General features: G+C 36.0%; 1 pseudogene; it reads right to left on the bottom strand.

The window, feature by feature from the left end:
• Positions 1 to 11,896: 11,896 nt before the first annotated feature.
• Positions 11,897 to 12,904, bottom strand: LOC131333417 (thaumatin-like protein; annotated as a pseudogene).
• Between the last annotated feature and the right edge of the window lie 1,252 nt (positions 12,905 to 14,156).

Here is a 14,156-nt window from a genome sequence, read left to right on the forward strand (position 1 = left end):
AAGGGATTTGGGTAATTTATAGGAGTAGAGTGGCCATGTCTATGGGAGTGTACATAGTCAAATTGCTTGGCTTGACTTGATCTTTGATGTACTACATAGTTTTTTTTTTTTTTTTGGTAGTGAAGTTATAGTTTACACATTGTGTTTGTTTTGGGTCTCGAAAATCAACTGCTTTTTTTTTTGCACGATTTTTAATATATATTTTTTCTAATTATTACTATTATTTATCTATCTATATATTTTTCCATGTATTACCTCAAAAACCTTTCTCAAAATTCAAAACAAAAAAAGAAACGCTAACGACCATTTTGTCTAGAAGGGAGGGTGAGAAACAAAGAGAGAGTGGCCATTTGTCTAGAAGGGATTATTATTATCATTATTTTTTATTTATTTATTTTTGAGATCGGTCTGGAATGGACTTCCATAGTCAATTTCTGTATGAAATTTTGCTTTGAGGACAGACTTGGTTAACTATTGATCTTGGAAAATTGTAACAAACCGTATAAAGGGTTGTTTTTCAATCTACATTATTATAGGTAGAAACGTACGAAGTAAGAAGTACGTTTGGATTTAGTTTTGATTTTTTAGGGAGGTTTTTGAAAATAATAAATGAAGAGAAATAGATAGAGAAAATTAATAACAAATGTAAAGACCAAGTTAATTAACGAGGGTCAGGACCAAGTACAACATATGTGAAGACGAAGCCACACCATGTTTTCCTAGAAATGCCTTGTTTTGATAATTTTCCATTGATATTTCGGTGGAGCATGTAATAAGTACTTCTTTACTTTTTTTGGTGTTTTTCAATCGGAAGATGAGCATGTAATAAGTACTTGACAAGGAAATTACACAAATGCTGGGTTGAGTTTTCAGTGGCATCTACTATTTGGGGAGAAATTTAGGCCGCATTCTAGAAAACCTTCTTATTTTATAACTATTTATTATTTTGAAATTTTTCAAATAAAAATAAGAAGGATTGTTCCACAAAATCCAAATAAGCAGTTTATTTCACATTTTCAAACTCAAAAATAATGCAAATGAAAAATGCATTTTTAATTTTTTTTACACCGTATCAAAGATCTCAATGAAATCTATTAAACAATTAAGATCCATATTGATAGAAAAATTATTTGCGTAAACACATAATTTTTGAGCTTAAAATTGTCTTCTTAAAAAATAAGTACTTATTTTTCTTATGTGGAATATGCCTTATTATTCAACAAAAAATAAGTTCTTATTCACGTTCTGAAACGGAGCCTTATTCACGGCTCCCTACAATTTTGCCCTGTATAGAAGTGCTTTGGAATTGTATTACTGTTAATAGATTGTTTTCAATCCGGATCATACAAAATACTTCTAGATAGCTGAGATTGAGCACCGTAAAACTTATTCACGGCTCCTCCATAAATGAATGAGTTTTTCTCCTACGTGCTATATATTGGGGACCCTGATCCTTGTCCTCGGTCCTTTACGAGTCCAATTAATTTTCCTGACAAAATTGGAAAAATTTAACAAAAGGGCAGCTAGGGTGGTGGAAAATTAATCTCGGAGAAAACAGAAGAGAATATAAACTAGGTTCCTGATATTCGAACCCAGATGCAATACTAGGTTCCTTTTTTTTTTCTTTTTTGCTAGTACTGCATGTATTTTTTTACAATCTCGATCGTCTCTCCCTTGGACTTGAAAATCTACCGATTTTATCAGAGTGGCTCGATCGCTCAGACTTGTATTGGCATATTCTTTTACGTTCAATTGTCAAGATTCAAGGGGTAAACTCGATCTACAGTACTAGTAGTATTTTTTTGGAACGATCAAAGTATTCATAGGGATTTGCAATTATCTCCTTATTTACATTATTTTTGTACGGGGCTAGGATTTTACCCGTAGTACTACTATTTATGATTTCTTTTTCTACTTTAATTTCCATATTTGAGTGGCTCAAATCTTTAGGCCCCGTTCTGGTTTCTTTAAAAAAGAACTTTTAGAAAATGAAGATAATTTCAACTCAAAAATCACGTGTTTACGCAAATAATTTTTCTACCAATATGGATCTTATTTGATAGATTTCATTGAGATCTTTTTAAAGGTGCAAAAAAATTGAAAATATTATTTTTTATTTTATTTTCGTTATATTTGAGTTTGAAATTACATTCTTTTTGAAAAAGAAGGTTTAGAAAGAAAACGGACATTTGACTTAAGCTTGACGGGCAAGTATAGCTTCATGCAGTAATTACTAATATTTCAAGTTCCTTTATGATTTCTGTATCATAAAATTGAGCTGTGCGATTTAAGGCAACTCGGTTAAGTGTTTCCATAATATGAAAACAAATGTAATTTTCTCTGTTACTTGTGCGTTTGTTTTCGTCTTTTTCTTATTTCGATACGCTTCCGTACGTGCATTGGAAAGGGATATAGAGAATGTTTGTTTTAAGTTTTGAAAAAGATTTTAGAGGATAATGAGTGGAGAGAGATAGATAGAGAAATAAAAAACTATAATTGAAAAGAAAAACTTATTGAAGACCGTTCACAGAGAGAGAGAGAGATTGAGTCTAGATACCGAAAGCGAACACAGTCGGGCATGTTTAAGAGAATGAAGTAGTAGTAACTAGAGAACCATTCGGCTGTTGTGTGTCGATGTGAGAGAATGGATTTTGGGTGTTTCTAGAGGAACGTGGCCGTGTATAGGGGAAATAAGGGTGAGCATGGTCTGGATTTGTTCGGTTTATAATAAATCTAGAATCAAATCAACCCACATAAAACATAGAACTAAACCAATCCAAACCATAAAAATACGGTTCAGTTTCGGTTTTAAACTATGGTTTGCTTTGAACTAAACTATATTGAAATCTATTTACTTCAAATTACAAAAACACACTAACATAAACCTACTAATTAAAACAAAATTAAAATTCCGTTCGGCTAAAAAATTGAGCCGGCTTTCCCGCCAATTCTGTCAAAAAAAAGCCACAGTGCTTTGGGTAAAAAGGCCAACCCAAAAAAACCACACTGCAAAGGACGAAAACTACCAAAATACCCTGCTATTCATCTTATAATACCCTGTCATTCATCTTATTGGGCTTCCCAACAGAACCCTATCATTTTCTCCTCCTCACCGTAGACACACACACAGTCCAAACCCTTTTCGAAGCCTGTCAACATCATTTCCCATTTTCTCTTATTTCTGCATTTTTTACTTTAATAATCTCTATATCTTTTTTCTCTTTTATTTATTTATTTAATATTATTTAAGTGTTTCGATTTTCGATCTGGTTGAATCGGTGCAAAGATCTTATTTTTTTAATCATTTTATCTTCAATGGTCATAATAAATTTTTGGCTCTAAGACCTTTCAACGAGCATCCTAAGGGTATTTATTTAGTTTTGAGTTTCTCTTAGGGTGCTAATTGAAAGGCCTTAGAGCCTTCAATTAAATACGACCATTTAGGATGAAATGATCAAAAAAATAACATCTTCACACCGGTTCAAATGATTTAAAAATTGGAACACTTATTTTTTACATAGTTTATATATTAAAAAATATCGTAAAGAAATTAAATGTTTCAATTTTCAATATGTTTAAACCGGTGCAAAGATATTGTTTTTCTGATCATTTTATCTTAAATTGTCATAATTGATTTTTGACTCTAAAGCCTTTCAATGAGCACCCTAAGAGAAACTTGAAACTAAATAAAGAGTTTAGGGTGAAATTACCCTCTTGCCCTCCAAAAAAAAAAATAAAGAGCTTTAGGGTGCTCGTTGAAAGTCATTAGAGCTAAAAATTCATTATGACCATTAAAAATAAAATGATAAAAAAAACAAGATCTCTCTACCGATTTAACCGGATTGAAAATCGAAACAGTTAAACAATATTAAATAAATAAAAGAGAAAAAAGATATAAAGATTATTAAATAAATAAAGGAGAAATAAGAAAAAATGAGTTTGAGTATTTTTGGGGCGCTGAGGTATTTTCCGAAGAGGGGAGGGGTGGGGTGGGGTCGGGGGTGTGTGTGTGTGTGTCAGGAGGGGTAAAGCAAATGGCTTTTTGTAGAACAAGCCTAGCTCAATTGTTTGTCCGAACAGCAATTGTGATGGATATATAGAAAATTAGTATAAATTATCTTGGCATGGAAAGAAAATTAAATATTAAGGTGGATTTAATAGGATCAATAAATTAGGAAAGTAGTTGACTAAAGCTCCCATATTTATTTAGTGAATCATAATTAAATTTTATATGTGACATGTATATATATGTATTATACGGTTCGGATCGGTTTGGAATCATAACTGCGAACGCGAATCCACAAGCCAAACCATATAACGCGGTTTCTAATTTTTTCAAATCATGGGCAAACCATATTACTTAAAAATCGAACCAAACCTTTCGATTTGAATTAGTTTGGGCTGGATTCGGGGTTTGACAGATTTTTTTGTTTATCCCTGGGAAATACTATACTACGTTTTCGTTGGAAATTTTGGTTAGGTAATTAATGATGAAAAGGTTGGCTTGACTTGAAGACAAGTGGAATCAAGTGGTAATGGACAGAGAAAGACTCAGTTAAAAAATGCCAGTCAACTTAAGAATAGATCAATCGTAGATTTGGTTTCAGGCCCCTCTTATGGTGTTTATTTAAAGGCATGAGAATCAAAAATTCATTACAATCATTTAGGATGAAATGATAAGAAAAATAAGATATTCGCACGGGTTCAAACGGATTGAAAATTAGAATACTTATTTTTTTTACACCCTTTATATATTAAAAATATAATTAAAAAATTAAGTATTTCACATTTTAATCTATTTGAATCGGTATAAAGATCTTATTTTTTTGATTATTTTATCTTAAATGGTCATAATGAATTTTTGGCTATGAGGCCTTTCAACAGGTACCCTAAGAAAGTCCTAAAACTAAATAAAGAGTCTTAGGGTGCTCGTTGAAAGGCCTTAAAGCCAAAAATTCATTACGATCATTTAGGATAAAAAGATTAAAAAATCACATTGATTAGTGTTTGTTCCCGTTCAATGCACGGAAAACGCTAATGATACAAAATATAGTTTAATAGTTTTCGGTTCTATGTTCGATACACATAAGTGTTTGTCTCATTCTATACCGTGAAAGACGTATATGGGGTGGAAAATGAATTTAGAGTAGGGGCATACAATTATTTTATTTTATTTTTTTTATCAGAGAGGCATACAATTATTTGACACCTTTTAATCTCTCTCTTCCCGCCTTTCCCACATTCCTCTCTCTGTCCCTATCCCATGCACATCACCTTTCCTATGTTCCTCTCTCTGTCCCTCTCCCGTGCACGCCCACCCCCCACTTCTCCACGTTTCTCTTTTTATTTTTTATATATAAATAACAAAAATAAAAAATATATAGAAAATTAGGATTGAAGGTTTGGAATCTTTTAAATGAATAACACATTTGCTTAGAGAATTGATTATGGGAAAATTTCAAAATACCTTCCAACCTTTACTCTAAATTTTAATTAGACTCCCAACCTTTTAAAAGAATCAATTTTACTATCAACCTTATCTTCCGTTAATCAAAACGCCCCATTCCGTCCGAATGACTAACAGATTTCATTAAAGGTTCCGTTAACTAACATCCCGATCGACTTTCGATAATCCGAGCCGCTAAATGTGTTCAGAACACGATTTTAAAGGTGTTAGCGTGAAATCAACAAAAAAAAAAGACCCGGAAAGGGTTCATCTGAACAGTTCAATAAAAAACTGTTCAAATTAAGCCCATCCCGATCAATTTTTTTTGTTGATTTCTCGAAAGTACCCTTAAAATCATGTTCTGAACATATTGAGCGGCTCGGATCATCAAATTCGATCGGAAAAGGGGAGGTGCGGACTGATCCAGAATTTGTTCAAGTCAGGACGTTCGGATTTTGCTTCGGTCTGCACCTCTCCTTTTCCAATCAAATTTCGATAAAAAAACTGCTCAAATCAAGCCATTCCCAGTCTTTTTTTTTGTGCTGATTTCTCGCGGGTACCCTTAAAATCACGTTTTAATCACATTGAGTGTCTTGGATCATCGAAATTCAATTGGGAAAGTGGAGGTGCGCACCGATCCGGATTTTGTTCAAGTCAAGACGTTTGGATTTTGCTTCGGTCCGCACCTCTCCTTTTCTGATCGAATATCGATGATCCAAGTCGCTCAATGTGATCAGAACGTGATTTTAAAGGTATCCCGAGAAATCAGCAAAAAAAATGATCGGAAAGGACTTCATCTGTACAATTTTTATTTAATCATCGAAATTCGATCGGGACGCTATTTAGCGGAGCGTTTAACGAAATCCGTTAGTCATTTGGACAGAAATGAGCATTTTGATTAACGGAAGATAACGTTGGGAGTAAAATTGATTTTTTTAAAAGGATGAGAGTCTAATTGAAATCTAGAGTAAAAGTTGGAGGGTATTTTGCAATTTTCCCATTGATTATTGATCTTGGAAAATTGTAATAAACCATATAAATGATTGCTTTTCAATCTATTATTATAGGTAGAAGTTAGAAGTACGTTTGGGTTGGATTTTTACTTTTGAGGGAGATATGTGGAATTAATGAGTAGAAAGAGATAGATAGAAAAATTTGACAACAAAAGTGAAGACCAAGTAATTAACTAGGATCTGGACCAACTACAACAAGTGTGAAGACCAAGCCACACCATGTTTTGGTAGAGATGCCTTGTTTTGATAATTTTCCATTGATATTTCGGTGGAGCATGTAAGTACCTTTTTTTTTTTTTAAATCTTTTTCAATTGATAGATGTAAAGCCCCGATTTTTGGAAATAACTCGGAAGCATTAAATACTAATTTTTGAAAAATTTATTAAATTAAAGTTCAAAGTCAAAAATAATAATAATTCAACATAAGGATTCATTTATTACAATCCACTGTGGAAATACTAAAATTAGTCTTGTGATAACAAAATAGACAAAATGAACAGAGCCAACTTCTAAGTTTGATACAGATCCCAGGCGTATATTGGTTCAGTCTCCATCCTCGGATTCATCCCTGGATAGTACTGTCCTCCTTCAGGGTCCTGAATCTCTTCCTGATTTTCTGCAAAATCTGACACGGATGCCAAACAATCCGTGCCTGAGTGAAAGAGTTCACCCCGTAGTATAATTCAACCCAACCACCCTCCTTACATTACAGCACGCAGGTAACAATATATTATCAATGCAGAAAAGTAAAACGGAAGTAGCACACGTAAACCTATTCGTCATTGTCCAATAGCCTAACAACAAGAGAAAGCTAGTCATGTCCTGATCGTAACTAGGGTTTGCCTACCTTAACCACCACATCAAAATCACCTCTAGACTTCCATCAGTTATATCATCACAAAATATCACTGGACCAACCGTCAGGTTTTATCGTCACAAAACATCACTGAATCACCCGCCAAGTTTTATCATCAGAAAATATCACTGGATCACCGCCAGGTTTTATCATCACAATCATCACTGGACAACCGCCAGGTTTTATCATCAGAAACTATCACTGGATCACCGCCAAGTTTTATCATCACAAACATCGCTGGACCACCACCAGGTTTTATCATCAGAAAATATCACTGGACCACCGCCAGGTTTTATCATCACAAACATTGTTGGACCATCGCCAGGTTTTAAATCATCATTGGACCTACTTTGCCAGTTCCAAATCAAATTCATCACTAAGCTTACTTTGCCAGTTTCAAATTACCACATCCAACTCATCACTTCTCAACATCACGCCTGCAGGCAATCTAAAAAATAAAACTTTCCCATTCATCCCTTACCTAGTATCGTCTAGGTAAATTCTATTTCGCATACCACCCCATGTCTCTAGGGTCCAATCTAACATTCAAATCAAGTATCGGTGCAATATACAATTAAAACGAATAATAATTAAAACAAATAACAAGCAATGCAATCATTCAACCTCTTATGAATGGGTCGTTGCCCTTAGTCTTGCATGGTCAAGATGTCGTTAATAAAGTAAGAACTGAAAAGAAAATTTTTAAAAATATTTATTTTAGGCTCTTATTAATTATTTCTAAGAAATTAGATTGATTAAGAACTAATTAAATACATTAATGAGGTAAAAATATTAGAAAAATTATCTTGACCTTAGTAAGAGTCCTAACGGTCCTACGCAATATGCTCGAGTGTCAAAAGTTTGGTTCGGAGGTTCCCGGAATTAATTTAAATGAAGACGTTAAATAAAGTGGCTGAAAGTGAAGTGAATAGATAATAAATAATTTACTAATTAAAATATGTTGAGGTTAACAAAGTTTCATCTTCGGAATGTAAGGAGTCTAAATAAAATCACTCAGGCATTAACGAGAGGGTTGATAAGGTCGGAAGATAATTTTGATTGGAAACACTGTAAGAAATAGTAATAAATAGTAAATTAAATAAAAAAAAATTAAATTAACAAGATATGATCTTTGAGATGCGAGGTATCTAAAAAAAATAGTTTGGATGTTAAAACATTGTTTGGAAAGTCGCAAAGATTTTTCGTTTGTAAGCTTTGAATGAAAACAAATAAAAAATTTAATAAATAGATATTAAAAAAAATGATATTAACAAGTTATGATCTTTGAAGCGTGAGAAGTCTAGGAAAAATAGTCCGGGTGTTAAAAATAGAGTTCGGAATGTCGAAAAGTCGTTTCGAATCAAAACAGTGTGAACCGCAAGGTTGGACCGGTCAACCTTGCGGTGGGGTAGTCCACTGCAAACTCGGGACTGGTTCTTGCGGTCTGCATGTTGGTTCCAGATTTCGTTTTTTTGTTGTTTTGGCTCGGTTTTGATGCATGGGATCGTTCAGGGCATAGGATTAAGCATATAAACACTTAATATACTTATAGAAGTGGTTGCAATGGATTATAATATCTCGAATTGGATCAAATTGGTTTTAAAACAAAATCTTGAATTTTGGAGAAGATGAATTTGGGTTCTTTGATCGAGAGACCTTGGGATCGAATTGAGAGATGTTTGGCGGTGCTAGGGGTCGTAGGAGATGTTTGGATTGATCAATTTGAGTTTCAGTGGGACAAAACTATGAAACCCACTTTTCTCTCTCTTTCTTTCTCTCTCTAAAACTCCATGGATTGGAGCTTGGTTTTCTCCGATTTTTCTCTCTCTTCTGGACTGGTGGGGCGTGGGGAAAATCGTGATATGCCCTAGGATCGGAGTAATGGGATATTTATAGGGGAATTTTGAAGAGGTTGATAAAATTGTATTTAATAAGGATTCTATTTCTTGGGCTTCAAGATGGACGAGATAGGGACGATTATATGGTCTGGGAGGAAGTCGAGACCGAGCAGGATAGGGAGAGACAGGAGGAGGAGAGGTGGAACTCTTAACTCTTTCTAATTGTGTATAATTGCACGCAAAGTAAAAAAAAGAATAAGATAAAATAAAATAATTATATATATATATATATATATATATATTAAGGAAAAGAATTTTATTATTACGAATAATATTTTTTAAATGATATTATTAATGATAAAAAAAAATTGGGTTGAAAATCCGGGTCGTTACAGTAGATGAGCATGTAAGTACTTGACACGGAAATTAAACAAATTCAGGATTGAGTTTTCAGTGGCATCTACTATTGGATAGAAATTTATTCATGGTTCCGTGCAATCTCAACCGTCCAAAGCACCGTTAATAGATTGTTTTCAATCCGGATCATTCAAGCACTTTTGGACGGGCGAGATTGTGCATCATAAAACTTATTCATGGCTCCTTCGTGAATAAGTTTTTCTACTACTATTTTTTTTTTGCCAAAACAAAAACATGTGATATTATAGATCCAAAAACAGTACATGAAAAGGAAACTTCAAAAACCAAACAGGAGGGAACTAAGTCCAAAGACTACATCCAACTCCAACTTAACCCACCGCTCCAAAGTGCACTGTAGAAAACAACAACGGGGAGAAATCCCACTCATGAGACACCAAAGAAGAGAACCAAAAAAAGAAGAGAAAAACTGGTAATGGAACCGGATGGAGTACGCCATATCGGAGACTTCATAACCTTAATCTCCCACTCCGGCGACCACGATCTGCAACCTCCAAAAGCCATCGGACTACAAATTAAGCAGAAGAGACGGAGGAAGGGCGGCGGATGGTGGTTTGGGGCAAACGAGAATGGGGTGAAAGGGGAAGGAGAATAAATTAAACCTCCGAGATCAAAGATCGAAAGATGGAAAAACCCCACGAGAAGGAGAAATTCCTTCCCTCCCATCACCCAATGGGACGTAAAACCCTATGGGTTGGGGGGCGGCCTCTTGAGGGTCAGAGAGTTTCTCCTACTATAGGGACCCTATTCTTGTCCTCGGTCCTTTACGAGTCCAATTTTCCCGATAAAATTGGAAAATTTTAACAGAAGGGACAGCCAGGGAGGTGGAAAAGTCTCGAAGGGAGAAAACAGGAGAGAATCGGGGGACATCAGTTCAAAATCCATTTGGCTTAGGCTTGACGGCCAAGTATAGCTTCATGCAGTAATTAATATTTCAAGTTCCTTTATGATTTCTGTATCATAAAATTGAGCTTTACGATTTAAGGCAACTCGTTTAAGTTTCCATAATATAAAAACAAATAATTTTCTCTGTTAATTGTGTGTTGTTTGTTTTCGTGTTTTTCTTATTTCAATACTCTTCCGTGCTTTGGAAAGTGATTTGAATTTTGATGAATGTTTGTTTTAAGCTTTGAGGAAAGATTTTTGGAATAATGAGTGGAGAGAGATAGATAGAGAAATGAAAGCAATAATTAGGAAGAAAATTTATTGGAGACCGTGCACAGAGAGAGATTAATTGAGTCTAGATACCGAAAGCAAACACAGTTGGGCCCACATGTTTAATTAGGACTATGAAGTAGTCGTACTAGAGAACCATCCGGCTGTTGTGTGTCAATGTGAGAGAACGGATTTTGGTTGTTTCTAGAGGGGACGTACGTGGCAGTGTCTGGGGGGGAATACATAAGTCATTTTTCGTTGGAAATTTTGCTAATTAGGTAATGTTGAATAGGTTGGCTTGACTTGAAGACATATATGCAAGTCGAATCAAGTAGCTAGTAATGGACAAAGAAAGAGAGGACGGTCATTGATCTCCAAGTCCGACTTTTCTCGGATGTCTTGCAGGATGAGGTAATTTTTTCACTTCGGTACTGAGATGACTTGCCCGGTCCGGCCCCGTTGGCATTCTTATTGGTTGATAGTTCAAGCCACAAATGGAGATGTATCAGTTTGGTTTTATTCGGCTATTGTTACATCTATGTTGTCTATCTCTTGTAGTCCTGTATCGTCAAGTCCCTGTTGCTTTCGGTTGTCCTCTTGTCAACCTTTAGATCCCGTTTGTTTTGGGATTTTGGATTTGTAGGTAATGAGTGCAGAAAAAAATAGAATATTGATTGAAAATATGAGTAATAATTAGAGAGAAAAATGAGAGTAATGATTGAAGAAAAATAAGATAATAATCAGAATCCAAAATGCTTAAACGAACGGGGTCTTAGATTTTAGGGCTAAAGTCTGGGGCGGAGCTAATACAAAGGAGAGTGGCGCGGGCCACCCCGATTTCCTATAGAACTATTATTTAATAGTTATGAATTAGGCACTTATCATTATCTAAATATCAGGGCCCTAATCGTGCATTCTTGTATCGGTGCCCATCGATTTATGCGTAAGAGATATATGGTGTGGTTTGCTTTAGGAAATGACTTTTTTGCCTGTCTAAGTGATCGCAACTGTTGAATAGTGTTTTTATTAATGGTCCAAATTTATTTTAATATTCCTACCTAACCGAGAAATCAGAAAACCGAAGAAGAAAAGACGTATCTTGTAGAAATTTTGGATCTGATCCAGAAGTGTAAGTTATTTCGTAGAGAGGAAATTTTGTTGAAATTTTGCTCTTTTCATAATGTAAATTAAAAACCTTTCTGGATAACATCACAAGTTACAGCAAGTACAGATCACATGTGTGTGCAACATACATAACTACGTGTCCCCAGATTTATTCTTTGAGAGAGATCGAGCTTTGAATCCTCATAACTGGACTTCAAAACCTCATTATTGTATACTAGCTAGCAACGATGCTAATTGCATACTGCAAAACATCTTCTAGTAGTATTTCGATCAAGGGCAAAACACAACCTTGTAGTTGGTTCCCCCGGGACAAGTAAATGTGCTAGTCTGATCATCCTTAGGGTAACTATAAGCATCCGGACACCTTTCCTTGAAAAACCTCGAGAGAGGTGTGGGTCCGCAGTTTCCGGAGTTGCAACAGTATTCATCTGTCTTGAATACTGTGCATGGGTTGTTACACCCACCCGGGGCCCGCAACTCATTCGGGCACTGCCCGTTTATGTCGGCAGTGCATCTGATGCCGCGGGTGCACCCACCAGAAGTCGGGCTGAAATCCATCGGCACATTGAACCCGTCTACGAGAGATATGTCAAAGAAGTCCAAGTTTTGGAATTGGTTCAGTGCATATTCAGCTAGCGTGTTAGGGGGTTGGCCGAACGCCTGGCACTCGAGGACCCCACCGCAGTCACCGGTCTGGCACGATCCGCGGCCTGCCCCATCAAAATTGCAGCCGGTTCAGGCCCACACCCGGGCTCCCGCTGTGCCTGCTGGCGGATTGATGGTCCAAGTTTCGCCTGTGTTGACGGGCCGGCCGCCACCGGGAACAGCTGCGGCCCAGACGGTGTTCGGGCAGTTGTTTGTGATGTCGATGGTGGCGGCACGAATGGAGGTGATGAAGAGGAGGGTAATGAGAAGGGAAATGGAGATCAGGGAAAGTGATTTGAAGAAGGCCATTGTTTGTGTATGTATATTATGGATTGGGAAGTAGAGAAATGGGCTCTAATGGGTGGTGGTGTGTGTGGCAATGTGAGTGAATGTATGTGGGTATTTATAGGGCGAGGGTGGCCATATCTACGGGGAATACGTACGTCATTTTGGTTGGAAAGTTCGCTAGGTATTGATGAATTGATATTGTAGACAAGTCATGTGTTCCAAGTAACGGTGAGATACAAGAGAATGTGGCCATTTTGTCTAGAAGGGATTTCCGTTGGAAATTTTGCATAGAAGAGGACAGGCAATTGGTTGATTATTGATCTTGGAAAAATTGTAATAAACGTCCGAAACGATCGCTGGTTTTCGATCCATATATACGATGCCAAGCAGCCAATGGGCTCTCACCCAGTTTGCATCTCCTTATTCTCCCCTTGTGGGATATCAGAGTTCCAACCCCGTCGAGGCCGTTTGTGATTTTATGATTATGGATAGCCACTGAACCTCTTGTGGACTAACTTACTAACTCTCCTCTAACCCTCGCATGTATAATGTGTGGCCAAAAAAAAAAAAACTCACATGTAAACATATTTATATTTATCAGAATGCATGGGGTTGATATTGCAGTGGAGCATGTACCTTGACAAGGAAAATAAATGGTGGGTCGATTTAATTTCCAGTGGTACCTAATCTACTGTTGTCCTCAAACCTTTACGGGTCCAATTTTCCGATCAAGTGAATTTAACAGCTAGCTAGGGTGGCATAAAAGTCTCAAAGGGAGAAAACAGAAGAGAATGAATATTCGGGGGCATCAATCCAAAACCCTTTTGGAGACTCGAACGAGAGTCACTAACGAGAAAATTTCTTGAAAACTGTGAATTTCTTGATTTTATCGTAGCGTGTTTCAATTTTTTTTCGTAGCAGGTTTTGCTCAAACTTACATTTTAATATTCTATTTATATTCAGCTGTCAAGGCTCAAGGAGTAAACTCCATCTAGAATTTTTTTGTGAAAAGATTAAAATTGATGGCCATACTATTCATAGCGATTTGAAATATTAGTTTAGTCTGGGGCTAGGATTTTATCAGTTTTATTAGTGAATCTTTACCGAACAAGCTTGAGCATGTTTAGGACTAAGGAGTGCGAATTAGAGAAACATTCGGCTGTTGCGTGGCAATGTGAAAGAAAGAATTTTGGGGTGCTTCTAGAGGAACGTTGCCATGTCCACAGTGTTTAACGATTATGCATTGATTAGAATTTGTGATTTTTTGGATGTCTTTTTCTTTGTCGTTGGTTGGCTCTGTTGACTGATACAAAGTGTTGGTTCTGTTAGTTTAGTGTATGTTTTGTACCTTGATG

This window comes from Rhododendron vialii, chromosome 7a (assembly GCF_030253575.1).
Source record: "Rhododendron vialii isolate Sample 1 chromosome 7a, ASM3025357v1".
NCBI lineage: Eukaryota > Viridiplantae > Streptophyta > Magnoliopsida > Ericales > Ericaceae > Rhododendron > Rhododendron vialii.